At 37.7% G+C, this 26,586-nt stretch overlaps 1 protein-coding gene across 2 annotated transcripts in view; it reads right to left on the bottom strand.

Annotated features, from left to right (window-relative positions):
* The window catches only part of LOC124297570 (transcription factor Sox-14-like), a 92,068-nt gene that overhangs the window by 52,245 nt on the left and 13,237 nt on the right, over positions 1-26,586 (bottom strand). The gene's annotated exons all lie outside the window — the stretch shown is intronic.

The following is a 26,586-nucleotide window of genomic DNA, read 5'->3' on the forward strand; positions in this document are numbered from 1 at the left end:
TATCAGCGAACAGACACATAATTACGATATACTGTAAAATAAATGTAGAAATTTACAAAAAATGAAATATAAAAAAAGGCTATGATAACGATGATAATAATAATTATGACAATTGCTTTTTCCTGTACATCTGTATTTAAAATGAAGAAAAATGGAGTAAAAAATAAACAGTTTATACCGCACAGCAGCAGCAGCGGTATAATTCATATATAACGATTACGTGCACCCATACAACGTATAAATTCATTCTCCGTTAAGCGATCAGCATTCCCGAGGCGTATAGGTGGGTAGGTAAGTACGTATAGGTGTAGGTATAGGTATAAGTACACTACAGCCTCCTTCATCGCGACGCACGTGACACAGGGCGCATACCTTTAAAGCGACCGTAGGTATGCGTTCACCACCAATACCTATAACAGTACCTGTGCAGTGTGCAGACTGGTAAATGTAGATACAATTCGTACCCGTTCGAGATACTCCCGTATTTTTCCGCGCAGAAGGAAAAACGCTGCTTCCCCCGAGTATACGTGCCTTAGGATGTACGCACATTATAAGGAAGAGCATACACGTGTGTAATACATTACGAGGCGTGTGTGGTTGGTACGCGTCTCTGCGAGTGCATGTCGTATATATACACGTATATACAGCAAGCGGGCAGAAAAGTGCCTTGACAAGGCTGTAACAACTCGAGTGTCAACCGTGTCTAGCCCTGGTATGTACCGTAATAAAGGTCAGTGAACTCGTATACCCGCGACCGATGGTCGCATTCCTCGATAAATACCCATGACTCGATTAGTTGTTTCGATTAACCGCGCGCATCGTCACGTTTACGTGTATTATACGTATAATTCTACAATGCGTGTGCGTGTGTGTGTGGGCGCGCGCGTGTATGACACACAATATATATATATACATACACACGCACACACACACAACACAGTGTATCGAAACCATTATCGTCGACGGTGGTCTTCGTTGCGCAACGAATGCAAACCGTGCAAAACGTCGGACGAGGGCAATTGATGTTAATTTTCAACATTCTGAGTGTACGTATAATGAAGAATTTCACAAACCGTTAATTTACATTGAACGAGGATTCGTTCCTTTATTTTGAAAAAATATAATCTCATTATACGCACGTATCGTTTAAATGAGGATTGAGCCGTGAGTGCATGTACAGTTATATGGATAAGCGAGGCGGATTGGCTACTATAAAACCGCGAGAATATAATGAGGAGAAAATAGAATTATAAATATACTGTAATAACACAATGTATAAATAAAGTATATATAAGACCGGAATTCCATCGCGTTTACCGATTCTATTTCTTCCGTACACTTCTTAATCACTATCACAGGTACTATTCCTGTACACAAAATATTCAACCATTGTGCATTGATTTACGGTTCACGGTTTGTTGGATTCCCGCTGCAGAGAACAGCTCTTTTCTTACTACTTCATTTAATTTTTATTCTTCATTCTTTGCTTTATTTTTATTCATTTTCTCCCGGTGACGGGAAAGAGGAAAGTTGGGTTATTCCAAATCGTACACTGCGTTCATTCCCGATCCCCCCCCCCCCCCCCCCGTCGTCGGAATTCGCCGCTATTTCTTTTCTTTTTTTTTTAAATTTTTTTGTTTCACCTCCTTCATTGTACTTGGACGTATAAAATGCTATAGTATGCGTAATACCGTTGGTGCGTTTACGGTACGGTTGAGAATTTGCATAGAATGGGAATTTCCTTCGTTTCCAGTACACAGCGAATACCTAGTTAGGCGGACTTTCGTTAGAAAGATCTCCGACGATAGACAACAACAACTATTGCCTGTATCAAAATCGTCAGAGATTTTTAAGTATACAAACACTAAGATAACGATGTATGCATTTATCGCGGTGTTCTTTTTCTTGACATTTAAAAAAGGAGGATCGCGACCACCTTTGAGATAAAGGCGACTTTCCTCTCTCTCCCGAAAAAATTCGCTATCTTAAACGGGGCTCTGGTTAAGGAAAGCCACGGCAATTATCCTCGCTGAATGTTCGGGACGACGACGAGTAATCACACCTAACACGTATGATGTACACGCGTGTGAATATGCGTGCACACGCAATGCGATGCGATACGACGCGCCTCGTGACGAATCCATCTATTCTTGGACCGTACATAACTGTTCTAATTAAAAGACCGCCGGGATCGCTTCGGTGTAAACTTGGTCAGTAATACTTGAATATATATATATATATATATATAATAAATAATATATTATAAAATAGCGTTACGTGCAATAATTATTATTTATTTTTATAATAATATGTATCATATAATATATCATATTAATAAACGGGTAATTATTTTAAAACAGATCGCGCGCGATTATCCTACAACTAGAATTATTATTATACAAATATAGATGATGAATATACCGTATAACGGATTATATATATATATAATAAAAGTGAACGTCGCAAGTGCCGCAAAGAAGATCAACGCGATCGAATCTCGATTATAAACCTATACTACTATGATAATGTATACAGCATAGAATAGGCATCTATTATACCATTTCAACGAGTACATACCCCGACGTATATAAACGTGTTTGGTGTTTAATAACAGATTTAAAAGGCTACTATACGCAGGTTTTTTTTTCTTCGTTAGTTTGCCTTTTTTTTTTGCTCTCTTATATTCCACACTCTTCCCCAACAGGCCGGCCGGCAAGGGAGGGGGTAGAGGTAGGATAAAATCAATTGTAGTAAATGACGATCCCATCGAACGTCCGTATAGTATATAAAACTATAAAACGCACTGCAGCCTAAATATAATGTATATTTTATATTATGTATAATGTAATACATATAGTATTAAGTTGTCGTGCGATTGGCCATGATAAATATAGTATAGAGGCCAGGATAGAGATCTGCCGATGACGAGGAGGAGGAGGAGGAGGAGGAGGAGGAGGAGGAGGAGGAGGAGGAGGAGGAGGAGGAGGAGGAGGAGGAGGAGGAGAGGCAAGGCAGTCAGGCAGACAGGGTGGGAAGGGAAAGGGAGGGGGGGGGTGTCTCTCGAACGAACCAGCGCATTCCTTTCCCACTGGCACTTGGCAGCGAAGGCCCTTGTATAGCCGGCTACTATCCTCCTTGGCCTTACTTACTTACTTGCCAACTCTCCTCCTCCTCCTCCCCCACCCTTCCTCGTCCGTGCAGCCCCTCTACCCGCCGGTCAATTCACTTTTTCCCCCCACCCCCTCGAGCCGGACGAAAGAGACGGATGCACGGGCACGTGTACGCTCCTGTTGTACTTACGTATGTATGCATACATACTTTTTTGTACAGTACGCTTGAAAAATGAGGAAAAGAGAGAAGGAGATGAAGAAAATGAGGAGAGGAGAGAGGAGAGGTGAGGTGAGGTAAGGTGAGACAGAGGAAGAAGAGACGCACGTAAATTCATCGTCCAACTTCTCTTATCTTCGTTAACCGCGAATGAGGTAGGTGTACAATGTATGCAGGTGTATTACATGTACATATATACCACCATCTAACCTCAGAAGCTCGCACCCGTTTCTGCGCACAATGTGAAAAAAAAAAACGATACACCATCAACTGGACTGTGAATAGGAAATTAAAGGGTAAAACTTGAGCACAAAGTCCCTCCGCATTTCACAATTAGAAATATAAGGCTGCGACTAACGGTCATTATACTTATATGTTGTACTGTGCAATTATGTCACATCCCATGCGTGAGAATCACTGCAGACTGTCGTCTGCAAGTATTACTGTAGAGATTTATTTAAAATTACTCTGTATGTGTGTATACAAATACATACGAGTATAGATTAATGAAATTTTACAAAATTTCTAATTGCTTCAACTTTTCAGCTCGTAATACCCTTGCCGTTAAATTCGTATTTAATTAATTTACACAATCTTTGAGTATTATACCAACGTTATTCATTATAATTGTCGGGCATATGTCCCATGTCTACAAGTATCGCACTGGGAAAAATTTCATTTGTTACAGTAACTAGAAAAATTCAGTAAAACAGGTATCGTTAAAAAAAACTATTCGAATGTTGTTGGAATTACGAAAAACGAGGTACGCCTAACCATTTTGCGCTATCGTCGATACTTTTTTGGTAATTGCAACGCAAAATCAGTTTGTAAGGTTTACTCTACTGTTTTAGTTAAACAAGGCTTTAACGTCAATTTATTCTTGCACAAGCATTAAATTTGCGCAACAGTTACGAGAAAATATAGCAACAGCGATCGTAATGATAAAGAATAGTAACGGATAATAGACTTTCCGGTAACAGCTATAAAATTAATTTTCATTTTTTACCTAGAACTATATTTTTCGATTGTGGTAAAAAATGAAAATAGTTAAGGACTGAGCAGTAACCGGAACTTAAAATTTCTCTCAGTGCGTATACACACCCGTGGATCGATTTGATTTAGGGATAGGTGAAGGCATATATATGTATATAAAATTATATGTATTATAGCTAATATTATGTATACAAGAAGCTAATGAAATATGATTAATGTCTGTTGATCGAGAAGTGTTTACGTATACTGTACTAAGTACTTATAGATATATATATATATACCTATATACGTCCGCGTGATAGCGAGGTATATATGTATAACATGTACATACTCGATGGTAGATACTTGGTGAAAACTTGAAAGTTTCACCATTCCGGAGTGCCGGAGGCTGATTTTAGACGGATCAGCGGAACTGTTCGACGATTTCGTTTAAAAATAATACAATTCGAATTATCCAGAAAAAAAAACCGGAAGCAATGGCTAGGACGCGTGTATCGTACGTCGCTGATTGCGAGTATTCTTTACACACACCTGTACCTATGCATATCGCAAGTATACGGTATACAAATTAGATTACACTGGCAAACATGCAAGAAATATTTCACAACTATATAACATATTCGACGAGTAATGAGATGAAAATTCATTATTCATCGTCAGTCGAGTCAATTCGAATTCTCCTTCTGCATACCGATAACGCGATTACGGTAAGGTTGAGGAACGGTTCAATCGATCTAGTCGATAAAAACGTCTGCTGTTTTTTGCAAGAATAAAAATTGAAAAAAACAAAGAAAATAAAAATATCAATCCTTATCGTCAACGGTATTATTGTTTCCGCATACAGGTACAACAGTGCAAAACGTAAGGCGTAAACGCGTGTGACGAAAAAAAAAAATAAAATAAAATGCACACATATATGGGCCATTCCATGGTAATATCGTATATGTATGTATATATCATATCTATGATACATAATACTCGAAAGGAGGACGTCGCACCTGTCCATGTGCGGTGGTGCGATTTTATTGTCGTGACCCATAAGGGCCCGCGGTTGGAATGCGGACAGCACACTACGCGGCCCTGCAGAGCCATGGAAGACGGATCACGGGTCTGGTCCCCCCACCCCCCTTCTCTTCCACCTCTCTTACTTTCCTTTCCTTTCCTTTCCTTTCCCTTCGTTTCCCATCCCTTCCCTTTCTTTCCTTACCGTCCCGCGAATCCTCGCGTCTCTGTCTCTCTGTGTTCGTAAATACCGCACATACTGCACATGCATACATATATGCATATCCAAACGCAGCAGGGACACACATGCGGTCACGTGTGGACAGCTTACGTTTAGAGCTGTTTCAAGACTGTCTGCCCAAAGCTAGACCTTTACTACTTACTCGTCTCGATATTCTCACAATCATCCCGTCCCCCGCACAACAATGCAAGCGGAACCCTTTTACCCGTAACAGGCCATTCATGTACGTACGTACGTATGTATGCATGTATGTATGAACACCGCGTTAAACCTCCGCATGCGTATCGCCGTATACTGTTCAGCCAAATAAATCGTCGACCGAAATTAATACGGATATATATCGATTATGCATACTTTATTAAAGTATAGGTTGTAAGTATGCAAGAACGCGCAATTACGAGTTCACACTTTTTCATTTATTTGTACGATAAATTTGATTTTTTATGAATTCAATTACACTCAATTCGTTACTAACATTCGTGACTTGGTACACGTTTTGAACGTCTTTGTTTTTTTTTTTTTTTTTTTTTTATTATACCTGATCCAGTTTGTTGTTTAAATTATATTGGTATTGACTTGGTTTAATTCACATATCCATAATCATATGTGACCGTGATCTTGAATTACACGGAACAGGTTAAACAAGTATAGATAAAACGATGATTAAAAGTAATGGATATTATTTTACCCTAATAATATACGTCGGACCTATTAGACTTTCGTTACATTATTGAAAAATAATCAACCAGTTTGTTCGTTTTCTTACTGTGAGACAAAAATAAATTGTGTGAATCAAAGAATGGAATCAAAAAGACATCAAAACAACTCGGTCGATGAAAAATAATAGCGTAAAAGCAAAACGTTTCCTCCTGCACAAAATCGACGTATCGAACCGAGTGAGATAGGTAAATGTTGACTTTTGTCTACGCCAAACGGTAATTAGGGTATATGAAAAAAATACAAAGAAAAAATAAAAAAACTTCCATCACTGAAATAAAGTATTCTTTCTCTTTCTTTCTCTCTCCCTCTCTATATATAGAACGAATTTAATACAGATATTAATTACATTTTTTTAAATGTAAGTGTAATATATGTTTAGGTGTACGTATATATATATATATATATATATATATATATATATATATATATATATATATATACATGTGTACGCAACGAAATACGATTGTTCGCCAATGGTACGTATAATGTATTATGCATATAACGTGAATTAATCATTTCATTACGCTTGTAGAAATTCCTTCAGAGTTACGCATCACTTGAACCCACCACAACGATACATGATATAGATTGTGCAACGCCCCTGGGGCAGATCGTGCATTACGGAGTCACGTTAGTAAGGTGCATAGCAGCTGGTATAGAGAGGTGATAAAACGTGCCGCTGCACATACATAGGCATATAACACCCATATAGATATACCGTTCTTTGCTCAACGATTACTTCCGGCGTAGCAAGGCTTACGTATTACTTTATACGTAGGTACGTACATACGTCCGTACGGTTGGCGCATCACTCTCCAAAATAGGCTCCTTCCGGTTTAGAACAGTGAGCGCGAATTTATACGTCATACCTATACGACACATACATATACAATACATATACATATATGCACACACCTAGTACAGTTGCGTTATACGTATATGTATGATACCCATATGCACACTCGTTACCAGTATAATCTATATGCATGCGAATACGTTCACCGAGCCATAGAACACGACTAAATCTGCACGAATGTTCTAAAACTCATACAATAATGCAAACAAGATTATCATTGTATATTATTATTTTAATACCGCACGCGTGTAACAACGGTATTATACGTATACGGTATGTTCAACTGCATACGGTACAGGGTGTACTTTTAATTTGTACGACCAGTAGCCTAAACTTGTTGTAAACGTTATAAAATTTACCCAAATCGACATTTTTTTCTATTAAATTTGAATCACATAAATACTTTGAGAATTCAAAACGCCCCAAATTATTCGAGCGTTCTTTGATCAATGTTTGCTTCTCGTTGGGAAAGAAAAATTCAATCGAACATTCGTTTGACTGTTTTTCTCGGTGAAACACCCCTTCAATTTTTGGCTAATTTCATAGAGCGCGCATTGCCGTTTATCACCGCCTCGATATGTTCGTATACATATACGATAATATACGTTACACATGCTACCGAAAACACATGCGCATGAATATATCACGAACATACATATATATATATATACATATATACATGGTACATGTACATGCTGTTCATATAATATGATAATTTATTGATAATTTCTATGAATAATGTAGAAGTTTGAAAACCACGCAGTATGTCATTGTCAATTTAAACGGTTTAAATGCCTAAGAATCGGTTTCATAATAAATTATAGTTGTCCGATGTATATATATTTGTCTTATTCGTGTGTGTGCGCGAGTGTGCCTCTGTACATACATTACACCACGGTCGATGTATTAGGAAGGTATTACTCGTGGCCTATATTTCGATTTGACCATAGAAAGGGTGTCGATGACCTCCGCCGTAAACACGAGTGGTCATTTTCATGGCTCGCATTTAACCGCTCGTATACGCAGAATGCAGGAATCAACTCAAATTTGCGTACCCGTATTACAAACACCGCTTTCATTCGCTCGCACTTCACGACTCAATCAATCCAGGGATTTCTATAATTTCATAATAGATGTTTGTTATACAGTTCGTACGTTAATTTTTAAAAAGGTGAATTTTCTTCCAACTCTCTACCCTGTAACAATAAGTTATACCAATATTCACTTAACGTTATACTATACGTGACTAAATATACATGCAGAATGAAACCGCGTTCCATAATAATTTATTATACTGTGCACAGCAGATTCAGGCACATGTGTCTTGCATACAAAACTTCGTCCCCTTTTAAGAAGTATATCATCCAGGTGTTTAACCCCCCCACCCCTCGACATGTTCCTGCACCAACTTCCTTCACAATATGAACTTACAACGAATAGTACGTATGCATATACGTATAGGGTCCATTGTAAAAACGAATATACGAATTTAAGCTTCCGCTGCAAATCTTGCAGCTGCGGTTGAAATAAAAATTAAAAAAAAAAAAAAAAAACTATACCTTCGCGTTTCGACAATTTTATAACGCGTTGTTTCGTTACATAAACAACTTTACGTTAGGGTGTTTTGGAAAAAAATAATTTACGATTTTCCACCATGGGACCCCATAAAAAGTTTGTTTGTGTCAAAAGAAAGGTTCTGGCAAAAGCCGAGTACTCTAGGTTACGTGAAAGATCGCGCTCACAATCGTTTGACTTTTCACCTTTATACATTTTTTTAAACTCAGGAAGAATCGTAAATAAATATTTTTTTTTTTTTTACTGCTTAAATCAATCATAATACCAATTTACGTCACTAAGAAGACCCACACTTGTAATGTTAAGTCTCCAATCGATGTTTGAGAAGTGTATCCAACGATCTTTTCATTATTAATTCAATCTCATAAAATAGTTATTGTTTAATGTGAACTTTTAATTCAGGAGAATAAGGATTCCCGGATGATACATCGTTCCATTATGGATCGTGATCTTTGGGTTGAATATAAATGTCAGGAAAGAAACAATAATTGAATTGCTACAACGTGTTTCTTCGCACATTTAAAAATTAAAAAAAAAAAAGTGACAACCAACTGCGCGTGATCTTCCACGTAACATGGAACGCTCATATTTCCACAGAATCTTTCTTTTGACCTAAACAAATTTTTTACGGGGTACCACGGTGAAAAATCGCTAATTATTTTTTTCTAAAACAACCCGATATACATATTATGATTCATAAGCAGGTCATGGTCTATTTTAAATTAATCCATAATAAGAACAAAAGAATTTAAAAAAAAAATTAAAAATGCCAAATGCTAATTCAGTATGAAATAAAATTAGCCTACGATCATGCTACACTGGGAGGTGGGTATAGGTAAAAATTGCAGCAACGGTACCGTAATAGACCAGTTACAGGAAGATTCCGATGTCTCCAGGATAATTATAGATATTACCTCCTGTACAATAACGCAATTATACACACTGAGAGAAATTTTTAGTTCCGGTTACTATTTTCATTCTTTACCACAATCAAAAAAATACAGGTCTAGGTACAAAATGAAAATTGTTTTTCTAGCTGTTACCGGAAAGGCTAGTATCCGTTACTATTTTTTCTCGTTACGATCGATGTTACTATATTTTCTTGTGACCGTTGCGAAAATTTAACGCTTGCGCAAGAATAAATTGACGTTGCAGCCTTACTTAACTAAAAAAGTATAGTAAACCTCACAAACTGATTTCGCGTTGCAATTACCAAAAAAGGATCGACGATAGCGCAAAATGGTTAAGCGTACCTCGTTTTTCGTAATCCCATCAATATTCGAACAGTTTTTTTTAACGATACCTGTTTTACAGAATTTATCTAGTTACTCTGAAAAATGAAATTTTTCACAGTGCAGGCATAATTTACTACGAGCCAATTTATCGTAAACAAACATCATATCCCATGTTACGGTTGCATTACGTAATGCTGCACCTTGCACCGTGCGTAACCTATGTATAACCTGTGTCGGGGATGATGCGATAAAAATAAATAATATAAATAAATAAAATTGCACTGTACGGCACCGATGTACGTAGCTGTCTTTGCGAAGTCGGGAGGGCGAGGGCGGCGCAACGAGGTGGTTACCAACCAGCAGGGTTATGCATACGTATCTACGTACGTACGGTACACGGAGAGGATCTGAGGGCCGTTCAGCGTGGGACCAGAGGAACTCAAAAAGTCGCACGCCGCGCTGCTAACAGCAGCGGTTCTCAAATCTTGATAATTTTACAAGGTGTAGTAAGCGCGTATGCGAGGAACCGAACCCGTTACGTACATACTTCCTAGATAACGTATAAAAAATTATCCCATCAGCAAGAAAGAAAGAAGGAAGGAAAAAAAAACACCATCGTCTAACGTGTAAACAGCGGGTTTGACACACTCAATGCTTTAGTATGTGACCATTATTCGACAACCTGATGTAAGTGTACCGGTCATTGACACGATTAGGCTCAACGTTATCGTACCTTTTACTTTCCAAAATTGTAAATTGACGACAGTATTATAATGAATTTCTCGGTGACTGAAACCAATTGCCAAAGGGTCAGACGCTAGAAATTTATTTTTTGGTAATTTTAGAACTACTAAGAATCGAACAGATACAACCAAAAAAGGTCGATAACTGCTACACTTACCTTATTGCGGAACATTATTTATTATACCACCTGATCCGAGCTGGGTGATGAAGTAACCAAAGGTTAACAGAACTGTACAACTTTTGAGTTTTCCCTCAAGCTTGTCGGTAACAACACAACTTTCTCACAGCGCACACTCGTGATAAAAAAATCAAACAAATAACTTCCACCGTTCATTATTACAATCACTGCCATCGCTCTCTGACTAGTTCAAAACTTTTCTTTCCGCCGCTTATTTTTCACGCTACGATAACGGAACGTCGCAAGTTCCCAAATAAGAAAAAAAAAGAAATGAAAGAAAAAACTTGCGCGCCAACCCCGCTGCGTGTAAGAATAAGGTTGTACGCGGATATATTCTCGGCGCGTGTCTTTAGCTGCGAGAGAGGAGGAGGACTACGCGACATCTGCCGTTCGCGACGGGGATTCTGGACTTAAGAAGGGGACGACTAGGCATTCAACTATTTCATGCCCCGGGTGTAAGAGGGTCGTTCGTAACTTTGATTCAGGATCGCCGGTTGCAGCGACGACTTTGATCGGGGTTTTGGAACGACAATGACTTCGTATTGCACATCCTACCCGCTTTACGTACATATATGTATTAAGTATATCTATATACATGTACACAATTCGTGCGTAGATGCGTAACCTATTGCTCGTACGTAAAAGTAGGTAGGTTAGGTATGTATATTCATTCGAGTTTGTGTTGCACGAAGGAATCAACAGCTGCTTGTGGTATACATACACGTACGTCTTGTTCGTTCGGTTTGCAGGCCTACGTATTACAGGATAATAATGCTTGAACCTACCGCTGCTATGTACGCAAGCCCCGGGCCGAATCGGCACACCTGCAGCCCTCACCTGGCCCAAAACAATTGAGAAAGAGAGACGAGTATGAAACCGTCGGCATATATATATATATATATATGTATTTTTGTATAATGCAAGACGTTGTCGATGCATAATTCTAACACAGTTGTACGGAAAGAATTTGTTGAAACTTTATTGCAATTTACGTTATAATATGTAACGTGATCCTGAAATTAATCGTGCAAACGATAATTATCAAGATATTTGTAACGTGTACGGCCCGGATAAATATGTATTAAAAATTACAAAATATGCACGTATAATATAAACTTAAAAAAGTTAAATATTTGAAATAAAAACTGCATTTTGGGACTCCAAACATCATACTTTATGCAGAAACCTTATTAGGAATGAAAATGATTTAAATAAAAAATGCCCTAACGTGTATTTAATCAAATTTTCATCACATATCGCGACGCGTCTGCACTTTTGCGTATAACGCCGGTCAACGAGTGACAAAAAAATTTCATCTGCCTGCGTTGAGTTTATTATTTTTATATTTGTCATGCGTGAAAACAATGGAAAAATATATACACCTCTGCTTAAAGTTTGCTTTTGTAGCCTTGGGAGAAATAGTTACGATTTTATTATAGTTTTGATAGCACAATTGTACTTGGACGGATTTTGTGCCTGGTATTTTTGTAGGTGTGATTGTTACAGGTGTAGCGATACTAAACAGAGGAAAGTTACTGCTTCTCGAAAATGTTTGATTTTGCAAAACAGGAGAATGCTACTTCAAAACTTAAGAAAATTTCTAAATTCAATCGTTCACTTGTTACTTATTTTGTATATTATTTTCATCAACTGTAAATTAAAGTTACATAAATTATACTTTAATACTTAAGAAAACCTAGGGTATTAATTATTCAGCCAATAAATATCATAAATTTTCCAAACTTTTAAAACACCATACTCCCGGCTGCAAAAGCAAACTTTTTCGACAAATATTAATTTTCCTCTCTTTAGCATCGTGAAACCTACAATAATAACGTACACTAATCCCAATCCCGAGATCAGTGTATACTAATATAATGTATAGGTACGGATCGGCGTTGAAAGCTTTTCTTTTTTTAATATATATATATTTTTTTTTCTCTCAAACGATAAAAATATATACAGCGTTTATATTACTAGCGTTACACGGCGGAGAGACGGAGACTACACGATAAAGTGTATACGGTGTATACATACATATATTTACGTACCGTATGTGTGAATCGAGTAACACGTGGCGAGACGTGGCTTCTATAAATTGTGCGTATAAATACTAGAATTATACGTAAAAAATATACAGGTACACGTATATGGGTGTAAAACGATGTAGACGTTTGTGCGCGTGTGTATGTATGTACGCATGTATATATACATACAAATAAATATACGTATGCACGGATACAGGTTATGGTGTATATACCTACAGCCTATCCGCAGTGACATAATCGCCCGGCGTTTGAAGAGAGCGAGGCGCTATTTCTGGCCGGGCATCGACCCGTAGACAACTCCTAGACGCGCGGGACCCGGTTATACACGGAGAAACTCGCAATGGTTTTGTATACGCGAAGGTGCGTCTACGATACAATTGCGTACAACGTAGAGACACCACGTCCGTGTGCAAGGCGATGCGGATGCCCTCGAGGTATTTCGCAAAATCTTGTATAATAAAATTTATCGAGTTAGATTGGCAAACGAGAGATAAAAGTGTGCCCGATACCTACGATATTTCAAAGATCCTAATTTCCTTGCATTTTCCCGTCGAATGTGTATCGGTGGTTGAGGTGTTATCGTCGATATTGCTACAGGGTACCTACGTACATTATTATCGATAATAGGGGGCCGTCGCGTTTAATTATCTCAAGCACATGCCTGTGCGTGTAATAAACGAAAAAGTTGGAGACCCGAGTCTGTCAGGAAGGCGAGCGAGCGTCTGTCTGATAGCACACAGAATTTTCAACACGGCGCCACAGCTGTATCGTCGCGTCGTGACGTAACAGTATTTATCTAGCAGACAACGACGACGTAACTGGCCAACCGAAGTGCACGTGCCGAACTGTTAAATTCGTCGGTGAAAATCACCCTTTGCACAGTGCGAAGAAATACGAATGATGATTTGTCTTTTTTAAATACATTATACGCAGGTATTGTATGTATGTATGTATGCATGGATGTTAGGGTGGTCCAAAAAAGTTGACTATTTTTTTTTTTCTCAAAGGCATACGTTCAATAGTTGTAGGAAGAGGAAATAACACGTCTGTTATAATTTGAGTCCTTAATGTTAATATTTAGTGGTTCCTAAACGCGATTTTCCATTTTCCATTTAATTAACACGCGAAAATGATTTTAGTTATTACTGAATTATGTAGCTCAGCAACGAGGAAATTTTGTAATAAGTCTAGTATTTTCGCTGTTGATCTCGACAAAAAAAAAAAAAAAAAACCAATTTTTACATGATATTCACTTTAACTTTGATTAACTTTTGAAAGAGTTGAGTTATCAAAAAATAAGAGTCCTTTTTCGTAAAGCATTCAGTTCCCTACATAAATAACTAAAATCATTTTCGCGCGTTAATTGAATGAAAAAGTGGAAGATTGCATTAAACAATCATTAAATATCAAGATCAATGGTTCAAATTATAACAAGCCTCTCACTTTCAATCCCAGCACCCATTAAACGTGTGACTTTGAAAAAAAAAATATCCGATTTCTAAAATTTCTAAAAAATCCTAAATCGTGTATAGTATCGATATTAAATTGTGTCGCGTTCTCGGACTCGGATATCATCACACAACAAACAGAATAAGCTAAATACGAGAAAGATACGAAGCACGGAATGACCCGTAATTACATAAATAAAATTGAAAAAAAAAAAAAAATTTGATAAACCGCGTGCGATCGTTCTGACTTTGTTTGAAACCGCGCTATGCATAACGAGACCAGGAATTCGCAGCTTCGGGGGCGAAATACCAGTGTGGCGTAACCGAGGACCGGAAGAAGACAGACGAGCTGCGAGCTGCGAGGTTGTAAAGCGCGTGCGTGCGTGCGTGTCGGAACCAAACGCCTGACCCAGTTCTGCAGCACGACGTGCTGATCTCACCTATAATTATACGGATTCAAAGATATATTCTCATCAAATTAATCCAATAGATTCGCGATCATTTATAATGAATTATTACAACGGTCGCATCCGAGCGAGAGAGAAAAAAAACTCGACACTTTCGAATTGTAATATTTACACAAAATATGTACAGGTATACATATAATTATAAATTGTATGTTGATAAAAAACGAATGACGAAAATAACGACCAGTCGGTGTGAACGAGTCTGCATATTTAACACATCCGATTCTAATATCGTTGTTAAAAGTTTATATTATAGAGTTCGATTTCAGTCGATTTACCTGTACTCAGGTTATTTAATAAATATATGAAGTTGGGTTGATATGTGACGCCTGACTGGGTGGCTAATTCGTTTTCATACGTGTGCACAGTTGCCTACGGACACTGGAAGCTGATGACGAAAAAGCAGAGACGAGTAGATGAATTAGGAGAAAGAGAAAGAGATAGAAAAAGAAGAAAGAGCCAGATACGGATACCCATTTAAATGTATACATACGTACGGTTGGCGGGATGTACGGACGGATGGACGGCTACGCGCGAGCTTCTCCCGTACGACTCATTCATCGCAAGTTCGTGAATGGAGAGGGAGCGAGAGAGGGAGTGAGGGAGAGAGGGAGAGAGGAGAAAGAAGGGAGGGAGAGTCTCGAGCGCACAAACGCACCGATGCGACGGGACCGAGAAGTTAGCAGGAGCACGACTGGCGGCAACTTATTCGTCGTCGTGGCCTTGCACCTTGATTGTGAGAACGAGAGGGGAAGGAGAAAGAGAAAGAGAGATATAAAGCTCGCTCGCAAAGGAAATTGTGAAATTTGCCAGCGAATAAGCCACGGTCGCACTTACGTTAGTCGCATAATAGAGTTATAATTTACATACTAAATATCGATGTATGCGGATGAGGAACACCAGGCACCCCCCGTAGACTCACACACATACACAGGTGACGGGCAAAACTCCTTCGCATATATCGAGTGTAAACTGCGACGAAGGAAAGTTGTTAGCACCGCGCATGCGCGAAATAATCGACGTCTATTGGTCGGCGAGACAGCAAGAGACAGGAGAGCCAACTTGTTCGAAATTAGTTTTCAGTTACATTGAGGAGAATTGAAATTGAGTTGTTTATAAAATGACTCGTAGTCCAGTAATCAGTCATCGGTCGGTTAACGATCAAAGACTTACAAGCCTTCCCGAATCACTGCATCGTTCGTCTGTTCGAGTAGATTATAACTTCCATAAGCCGAGTTTGGCAGCTGAGAATGAAGCCCGATGTGGCCAGCCTGCATTTAAATTCAACAAAGCTCGCGCATGCGCGGCAGTCGGATGCGAAATATGACAACTTTCACTGTTTCATCTCGGTGAAATGTAATGTACTAATTGTTGCGAGGGACCTATTCACTCAAACTTTTAGCGTACCTATGAGAGATTTTGCGATTTTGCACGATTGCAAGTAAGCAAATGAATTTCAGATGAACTTACACGTCGTGAATGTAATTCAACTGGATTTGATTAGATTTCAAGCAATTTCACATCGTAGATTTTTTTTACAATTTTCTACGCGTCCGTAATATTTTATTTTGAATTAATGTTTTCATTTAGTATCACTGGTGAAGGTGAAATGTGGAACGATCAGAAAAATGATGTCCAATAATAAATTTTCAATAAGGCAAAAATCCGTGTCACGGAATTTAAAAAGGCTAAAGTTGAAAGCAGAAAAATAAAAATGTCGGAAGATCAAAGTATAGAAAGCCAAAAATATTGAATCGTCAGACTGAATATAGGATGAAGAATACAAAAAGCCGAAACGGAGGTAAGGTTTAAAATCTAACCAATCCATATTTTGGTTTTAGATGTACTTTACCTCTCTACATTTCGACTTTTATTTACCTCGGCATTTTACATTACGAATTTCTCCAAACAGAATGCCATATTGTGACCCATCTATTTTCTTATTGACATTTTAATCTTTTTAATTGAAAATTAAAAATATAGAAATCAAAGTATAGAAATACAAAATATAGAATTAAAAATACAGAATCTGTATACGATTTTACACTATCGAGACGAACTCTGGCGATTCTTCAGGTTCTATAAATTAAAAGTTTCCCCTTTTCAAAAATTCAATTTTTTGATCTTTCCATATTTTACCCTCACCCTTTACCTTTAAATTTTTCGACGATCACGTATGTCAAGTCAGAATAGAGTTGTATACCAAAATCGTTTACTTCGTTCTCGGACTAAAAGTATATTCGAATATGTGGCAATACACACACGCTAACTTATGAAAACAATTGTACTTTTCAATATTATATAAACCACTTACACAGGGTGATTGGTTTAAATCGCGCTAATCAAATATCTCGAAAACAAAAATCATCAAATGAGACTTCGTATAATTTTCAATGATTACATTGTAATTTCGACAAGATTCCCATGTAATTATAAACGATTTCCACACCTATATTTTTAATTAATTTCACCTTCGCTTCAACAAATTCCAATTCATTTCTGTAAATGTCAATTAATTCCAAGTGACTAAATCTAATGTCATCTCAATCCACGTCATTTCTTTCTTATTTATACAAATCTTCTAACCCATTTCAAACTAGAATCGTATATAAATTTAATATCAATAGTACATAGCACAGCCTCTCGAATTCTTATATTCGCAGGGTGTATATTTCCATCGCACGGTACAACAAATACCGAACGGAATGTCAGGAAGAGAAATATTCATGTGTATGTATACACGTGCGTCCGTATACATGCGCGCGCATGTAGATAGAATGCAAGTGACTATCACGTTACCCTCGTCGCCGCCGTACGACGAATAGTACGAAGAAGAAGCGATCGAGCTGCTGTTAAGTTGAGCACCGCAGCGCCGACGGCGGGTGCCGAAGAATCTAGAGAGAGTTCCCACGCTGCTGGCACGGCCACGACGACGTTATACGGCATGGCATAAGCCTATACAGTATTACACACACACACACACACACACACACACACACGTATATATCGTTCTCTCGAAGATACGTATGTCCCGCAATCGAGGCACCGAACAACCCACTTCGCGACAAAAGACCTCTCCCCCCCCCCCCTACCACTTGATTTTCCTCTTTATTCGCGCAAGCCGGCGATCGGTGCGACGTCCGACGTACCGGGGGGTCTGCCTCCCCCCCCCCCCTGCCGCCATACTTCGAAATTTTTTTTTTTTTTTTTTTAATTATCGTTATTTTTTCAAGATATACCTGTTACACGTACGCTGTGCGATAACAACAAAAAAAAAAAAAAAAACAAAAAAAAAAAAATATAAGGAACGATTGTGATCAGTTTTCCTGTAGATCGTCAAAGATGGTTTGTGCGGTAGATTGGAAAGTAACCGGAAAAAAAACGAAAAGAAAAAAAAAAAAAAAAAAACAGAGTTCCGAGTTCCGAAACTCGGGGCCGAGCACATGCATCGCAATAATTGTATATAGATACATGTGCGATGTATGAATTTTTGGGGCTTAATTGACGGATAGATTGGAAAATCAAAGCGGATGTGATCTTGCATTCCTGCGCAGGAATGTGCGATGTGAAACGGTATAATATGTATGTATATTGTACATATATACCGGATGATAGCGGTGGGGTTGCGGACAGATTGCCGTTAGGATACCTCGCGGAAGAATTGAAATCAGTATAAGAGAACGGTACAATAAATATACGTACGTAAATTATAATCGTTGCGCGCGAAACTAGAAACCGATATAACACCTGTGACATTATATTGAATAATTTTTCTTATTTCTGTTAATATTTTTTTAAACTGCAGTAACAATAAATCTACTCGTCATTTATTATATACCTACGACATATCGATATACATGTCTATTGAACCGCGTGGCCGCGGTAAATATAAACATCATTCGATCTATCTATCCGTGTCGAAACGTTTCCCTGGAACGTAAAACAAATAAACGCGTCCTCGCGTATAATTTAAATAACTGACAAATTGGAAGAGGAATAAAAAAAAAAAAAAACCAAACGAATAAAATAACCTGCAAGACTTACATACATCACAATTGTATGCGAAAACTGTAATCGTATATAATAATATACGGATAATCGAAAGGTGATCGGTTATCGTATATTTGTCTCTGTAATATATGACAAAAGAAATCAATCGATTATATCCAAGTACACGTTATACCCTGGAATCTACGATGAATTCGGCTAGATCTCTATACTCGATGTATCTCATACGATATGTATGTATGTACGTACGTATTATATACGTAAATAGGAAGACGGATCGGTCGCGGTATAATAGGGGGTATATGAATACAAACAGCTATATTTATTTATACATCATACATACATACATGTGTGCATGTATAAATATACGTATCTACACGTTTTCCGCACTCGTGCGCGGTGGCGATTTCCGAGCACCCATACCCAAGTATCCACGAACCGATGCACACGTGAGTTGAACATGTACACGCATGTGTGTATTACAGGCATCATTACTCGTCGACGGAGAGAGAGAGAGAGAGAGAGAGAGAGAGAGAGAGAGAGAGAGAGTGGGAGAACCGCACACAAACGACGGATGCCACGTGCAGAGCTGTTCGTCGTCGCGCCGAATATTCGCGTGGCGCGCACTAGCCGAGATATGTGGATAAGCAGATAGATAAATAGATAGATAGGTAGATGAAAATGAGTTGGTGGTGGGGGGGGGGGATACGCAAATACGCGTTAGGCACGCAGCCATGTGTGCAGGATGTAGATGCAACGCACACAACCTCGTAGTCGTCGTAAATGTTCCTCTTCCCCGATCCTCCGCCTCCTCTTCTTCCTCTTCCTCCTCCTCCTCCTCCTCCTCCTCCTCTTCCTCCTCCTCCTCTGCGTGGTGTGCGAGATCGCGTGTATATAACGTAACTCTTGTACCACAGGAGCAGCAGCAGCGGCAACGGCAGCAAGCAAGCACCCGGTTGTGTGAGCGCGAAGATACAGCCGAGGTTGAACGAACCCACGTGCCAGCCGAACCTTGCTAATAATTTTTTAAAGCACCGCCGCCGCCTTGCGCAGCTCCGACGAAACGACGACGACGACGACGACGACGAGACTGAGGAAGAGAGGGTTACCGTACGCACGACACGGTTCGAGAGAGTACACGCTGGGTATTCTTTCCACTCTCGTCTACCACAGGGATTTCGAACCAATTCTAAATTTACCTCGTTTTTTTTTTTTTTAAACCCTCTCAGTCACAGTGGGATGCCGAGGTTCCCACCTCAACAATGTCCAAGTCCTAACCTTTGATTTGAATGATATTTGTCTGTATTGGATCCGCCGTCCTGGGTTTAGAAATGATCAAATTCAGACTTATGTTTCGTGACAAGCGTGCCGAAAACCCCCCCGAATAAGAAAATTGAGGCAAAAATATCGAGTTGAAAAATATGCGATTGAAAAGGTTAATAATTAGCACTTTCAGGCTTTCGAAGATAGTAATGCGTGCGAAACCGCTATATGTGTGAATCTCGATGATTTACTAAATTGTGGGAGTTGCGAAACCAATGCGTGACATGTGCGGTGCGAAGAATAGAAAAATATAGCGATCTGCGTAACGTTTCGTCGTATAGGGGTCGATTCTGTAACTTTATGGATGCGAGGGTACCGCAGTTGTAACTGACTGGCAACAAACGTCACGTAAAGTAGATGCGTGAAGAATCAGTGTTCTTTCAAGTTCTTTGCCATTTTGCAAACAGCAAAGCTAGACTGTCGTGAAAATCCAGCCAAGGAAAGCAAAGTGCAGTACGCCGATTAACGAGACTTGCATTAAGATTTATTTACCGATTTGAGGCAAAACAAGCGTATCAAGGAGCGTTATGAACAAGGAAGAAAGTTGCACTGATCCTTACGATCGAGGAATAGCAGCTTCGCAATAATTAGATCAGACTCTTGGAAGACTCCCCTAATCGAATGAATATGTATGAAAAATTTGAAATTGGTTTTGATTTTTGAAACATGCTTTTCTCAAACTAATATCCATGATATCGCAAAAACTACACGTCGTTCTATCAACTTTAGATTCGTAGATATTCCGGTGCACATCCGCACTGACTGTGAAATGTGTCTCCGTATCCGACTAACCGAAAATACATACATTCTCTCACAATCAGCGAGGGACCTTGGATATGGTTATCGAAGAACTAATGATCATTTTTTAGAACGTTAAAATTTTGTATTAGTATTAATTTTAATACAAGATTTTCGAGGTTTATTTTCGATGACCTGCTCAAGTATCGGTATTAGTAGATCAAATTGACTTTCATTTACGAAACTTCAAACGGTCGTTTTAAAACATGTTAATTAAAACAACATTTGACAGAATTGGTCCGATTGCTTTACATGTTTTCCTCGCGTTAAAAATACGTAAAAATTCCGACAAAAAATTCCTTCGGACTAGAATAATATCCTCCTTAATTCATATGCGAATAGCGCGTTTTTCATTTTAAGGCATACAAAGAAAAACAAAAAAGAATTTTAAAAATAGTCAACACGAAATACATAAACTTGACAATTTTCAATTCGACTCATTTGCAGACAAACGTGAAAATCAAAGGTTATTTTCTTACAGAAAAATGCCAGACTTATGCGTCACGTTCTATAAATTCTCGTGTTTTATATTCCCTCTTTCGTCTACGTGTCGGAGGCATGCGATTTTTCTCAACCCTACAGACTACCACTAATAACACATTCATCAAACGTCATTTAATCCGAAATACAAATACCGCATGATTTTTCAATCTAAAGCGGAATATAAATAATTTTTTTTATTCAATTTATAAAAAAGAAAACTTCTCACGTCATGATTTTATACACGCAAAAATAACGTACATCACCAGGATTCGTAATCTATTTGGAATCTGAAATTCCGCGACATTTCCAGGTATTCCAGTCTAAAAATTGGATTTTCCCAGTAAATTTTTCAGAAATATTCCGCTGATTAATGAAATTTTGTTTTACACATTAATACCAATACCTTCAATATTATACCTAATAACTAACTTACCGTCTGACCATCAATTTACAAACAACAGCCTGCGATTTTCCGTAAGAAAAAAAAACGAAAGCAAGTTATTGGTATCAAGTAATATACGTGGAATGGTTTTTTTTTTTTTCTCTCTCAAGATCGACAGTCCGTACTTTGTACAAGAACGAGTTTACTTCTAAAAATTGCATTCTTATTTTCGAAATTCCCTAACTCTTCCCTGCCGTAAGAAATTCGCAGAGTTTTCCCATTTTCCCAGCTTTTCCCTTGCGCGTTACACGAACCCTGATAACGCGTGATTAACAATAAACACAAACGATTCGGGTAATAATAAGACGATGAAAAATATCTCTACAGCTGCATATCGTACGAGGAATTCCTCACTGTTGTAACATACATTAACAGGTAAGTACATACTTATGTACAATATCCATAAATATGCAAGAGGCGCGTATCGTGCGCTGTGCAGGTGTAACAACGAATAAACGTTATTACACCTCGTCCGTCGTCAGTGGGCCAAATTTCTCAGAGCATAATTATCATCTCGTCGCGTCGAGACTTACCTACCTAACAAACCTATAAGCCGAATAGCGGAGGTGAGAGCCGACGTAGGTATATTCAGACAGACAGACAGCTGGCGGTTTAATCCGCAGACTACGCGGCTCCGGTGCTTGACCATATATTATACAAATATACGACACGCGTATGCACATTCGACGTTATACGTCATCGTAGCCGTATTATACGTACGATTTATAATTGTACCCATCATGCTTACAATGCGTTAATTAATTTTCGAATTCGTGATTTAAGAAATATTGACGACGGGTGAGACGATTTCATTGCAGTTCGGTAAAACGGATCGTTAAAGAAAAGCTGAGAATTCCTCTTAACGGTCAAGGATATGGTTGACTGAGGAATGTTCGTGTCATATACCTAGAATAAGGTATACACACCTTATTCCAGAAATATACATAATATATAATGCAACCATATTTCAAAGAATATAATTTGAAAAAATTGAATCTGTTCGAATCAACACCACGTTGAGACTATAATGCATCATCGCTTGAGTTTGTTCAATGTATATATATATATATATATATATGCATGTATGTATATGCATATATGCCTTGTGACACACGTATATATAATATGTAAGTATATACAAGTTTTCAGAAACGTGAAGTCAGATTAAATGTATTTCAAATAGGAAACCGCAAGCAGCCCGACACTTTTTTTCTTCCTCTTTACCTTTTTCTTCTTCTTTGAACATCTGACGTAAGATTTTTCATTGTATAAAGTTAACCGTGTGCACGCTTTGGGATAAAAATAAAAACGCGTCATTTAGATGCATACGTGCGTATATATATATATATATATATATACTAGCAGCCCATCCCGGCTTCGCACGGGCATATAATAATATTAAGTAATAATGTAAATGTTATTTTTCTAGAAACTCACTGTAAACATTGTGTATTTTCTTTTATTATATTATTATATGCCCGTGCGAAGCCGGGATGGGTTGCTAGTGTAGCTTATATGACACGTTCGTAGATTTACCATAGCAGCGCCATCTATTGATTACTTACTCAACCCAGTCGAAAGGTATCGACATCTGTTAGAATCATTCGGAGTTAACAGATAATTGTGACTGTCAAATAATAACAGACAAATAATTAGCAATATATTATAATTGCGACTATAATTTGAGATTTAAACTATCCTATCTCTCAAGTTGGATCGAACTGCACATGGTGTGCGTATTTTATTATAATCGGTTAAGTGGTTTAGGAGTCCATTGAGGACAAACATCGTGACACGAGATTTATATATATTAAGATTAAGATATATATACACTTAAACGAGTTCGACCTGCTGCATCTGATTGCAGGAAAGGCGACGATGATGAATTGGCAATCTTGATTTTGATGTACGTATAAAATTTTGGAATTAAATTGCAACTAAAGAAGAGAACAGAGAGAATATAAAACCTGAAAAACATTGAAATTAAACGCTTGTAAGAAATACAGGATACTTGTAATGAAAAATTCATATCGTCATCGTTATGCATTCGTAGTAATATAGTCACGGATATTGCCAAGAGTACAGAGAAGACGAGATGAGACGAAGAAGAGAGGCGAGAGAAACGCGTGAAGAAAAATGACGTAATCGGGACGAGAAACCGCTGACCGCATTCCTGTATAATTATTTTGCATAGCTGCTGGAAAATGATTTCGTATAAAGGTATTGCATATACGTACAAATATACATACATACATACACACATATATATATATACATACAATGTTTATAAAACATAAATATTTACGAAATTTACACAACGCATCTCTTTCTTTCTTTGAGGCTAAATCGCACTCTATACACGATGCAAACTCTGTTGCTTTCGGCATGCTCGACGATTCGGGGGGCGGGGTTGAAATTCCGAATATTCAAAAGTTCCGAAAGCGTCAAATCCCGAATTTTTTTATGGTGAAACTTGAAGTAAAGAAGTCAAATTCGGAACATCAACCCTGCTCCAGGATTGTGCAAAAAAAAAAAATGTGTATCGATTCACCGGAAGTTGATTGCAACCTTCTAAAAGTCAATTCGTACAATTCGAATGAATTACAGCACAGTTAATACCCACGCTCATTGTATGCGGTATAATCTAGTTTCCAATTTGCGGCACCTTCTATACGTACAATATACGTGTATACATAGGACACATGTATCGTTTGTACAGATCAAGATTTGAGATTTCATTCATTGAGCAGAGCTACAGGTTGAAACGAATAACCATCGACTTATGACAATATCGTATTGTGAGGCGACATTGTGTGTGAATATTTTTCCCCATCGTGCAGAATCGTAAGAATTGTCAGCTGCAGATAATAAAATATATATACATAGCATTGGACTTGTGATGTTTATGCCGGATATAATGTTCGAAGTCTACAATAAGAGAAATCGCGAAATATATATGGAATGCAGACGTTACAGGAAAAAAAAAGATAAATCTGTGCAGGCATCAAACGTACTTTGTCAACAGTCTCTGCAAAAAGACTGAATCATATGACAAATACACGCACTGAATGTGTTGCAGAACCAGTTTCAGAAATTGATTGCAGTTAAATCGTCTGAGAAAATGAAGAAAAATTTGTCCTTGGATAAATATAAACTCATATGAGAAAGAAGATACGTATAGGTGTGTATATATGTGTATATATATAAGGGTATGCCCAAAAAAAAAAATTTTTTCTTGAAACATGCGTCAAAATTTCTGCAAAGCATCTCAAATAGAATATCTTAGCCAAATATGAGCTCTTAATATTTATATTTAAAAATACCTATTTTATTTGTTCCATTAAATCAATATGTAGCAAAAAATCGGAAAATTTTGGAACTTTTGTTTCACGTAAACGTCTTGACGTATAATCTATCTAAATACAAATTCTTATAAGAAGGTCCACGCTCTATAAAAAAAAGTACCGATAGAATTTTCCTAGCTCTAATCGATTAAGAGTCATCATAATTCTATCTCACTACTTTTTCATATAGCGTGAATTTTCCTATAAGAATATGTAATTTGATAGTTTATCAGTCAAGCCGTTTACGAGAGAACAAAAAAATTCCAATATTTTCCGATTTTTTGTTAAGTGTTGTTTACATGGAAAATGGATAAAACAAAAAAATAGGCACTTTTAAATATCAATATTAAGAGCTCGTACTCGACAGAGTTATTTTGTTTGAGATGCTTTACCGAAATTTTAATCCTCGAAAGATGTGATAACAACTACAGTTACTCGTATATGTCATAAATATTGTATGTATATGGGGGATTCCATGCAAATCCGAGCAACGTCTGGCCCTCACCATTTCTGATTTTGTTGAAAAAATTTTCAGCAACTGGCCTGACTCTAAAACGGTACCCTGTTTTTTTTCAGATTTTTTATTCAAATGATCAATTATTTACATATATTAAAAGCGATTATGAAAAGGATCTTTTTTCCATTGTTTTCAGCACTTTCAATTTTTCTGGTCAACTAAAACATCGTTTGAACGGTCTAAAAATTCTCTAAAAATTCTCAAAACTTTTATATTCCACTCAGAACACGTCTTATAACACCGGTTCCATTACGTAGCTATTTTTATCTATTTTTTCGGCACGTTTCACGTTTTTTTATCAACTTCACGCAGATACGTATAAACTAGAACAAAACTGAAAATTACGCCAATTATGCGAATCGGGATGTTTGCATCTGTATTATTTAATTAAGTGACTATTGCATCGCTACACCTACCTATCTACCCAATTCATATAACATTGCATCCATCATTTACAATCATTGTTTATGATTAATAGAGAGAAAGAGAGTATAAAGAATCGAATATCGGACTATCCGCACCCACGTGAGGTGGCACGTGTTTGCCAAATTCCGCAACAGCTATAATAATAATAATAATAATAATAATAATAATAATAATAATAATAATACACCGATTATACATCGAAATGGATCGCGAATAAAATTAACGATCGTATAATACAGACGTGTAATCCATGTATAATGCAAGCAATATACGGATATGCGTGTAACGCTGTATGAAAGGGAATGGTAAGGTATAAACTGGTGGACGTTAAAACGACGTTGCACCTACGTAGCCGAAGCAGGTCCGCCAGTTAGTGTCGGCTGATATTTATCGATATTTACCGACGTCGAT

Source organism: Neodiprion virginianus, chromosome 2 (genome assembly GCF_021901495.1).
Source record: "Neodiprion virginianus isolate iyNeoVirg1 chromosome 2, iyNeoVirg1.1, whole genome shotgun sequence".
In the NCBI taxonomy this organism is placed as follows: domain Eukaryota; kingdom Metazoa; phylum Arthropoda; class Insecta; order Hymenoptera; family Diprionidae; genus Neodiprion; species Neodiprion virginianus.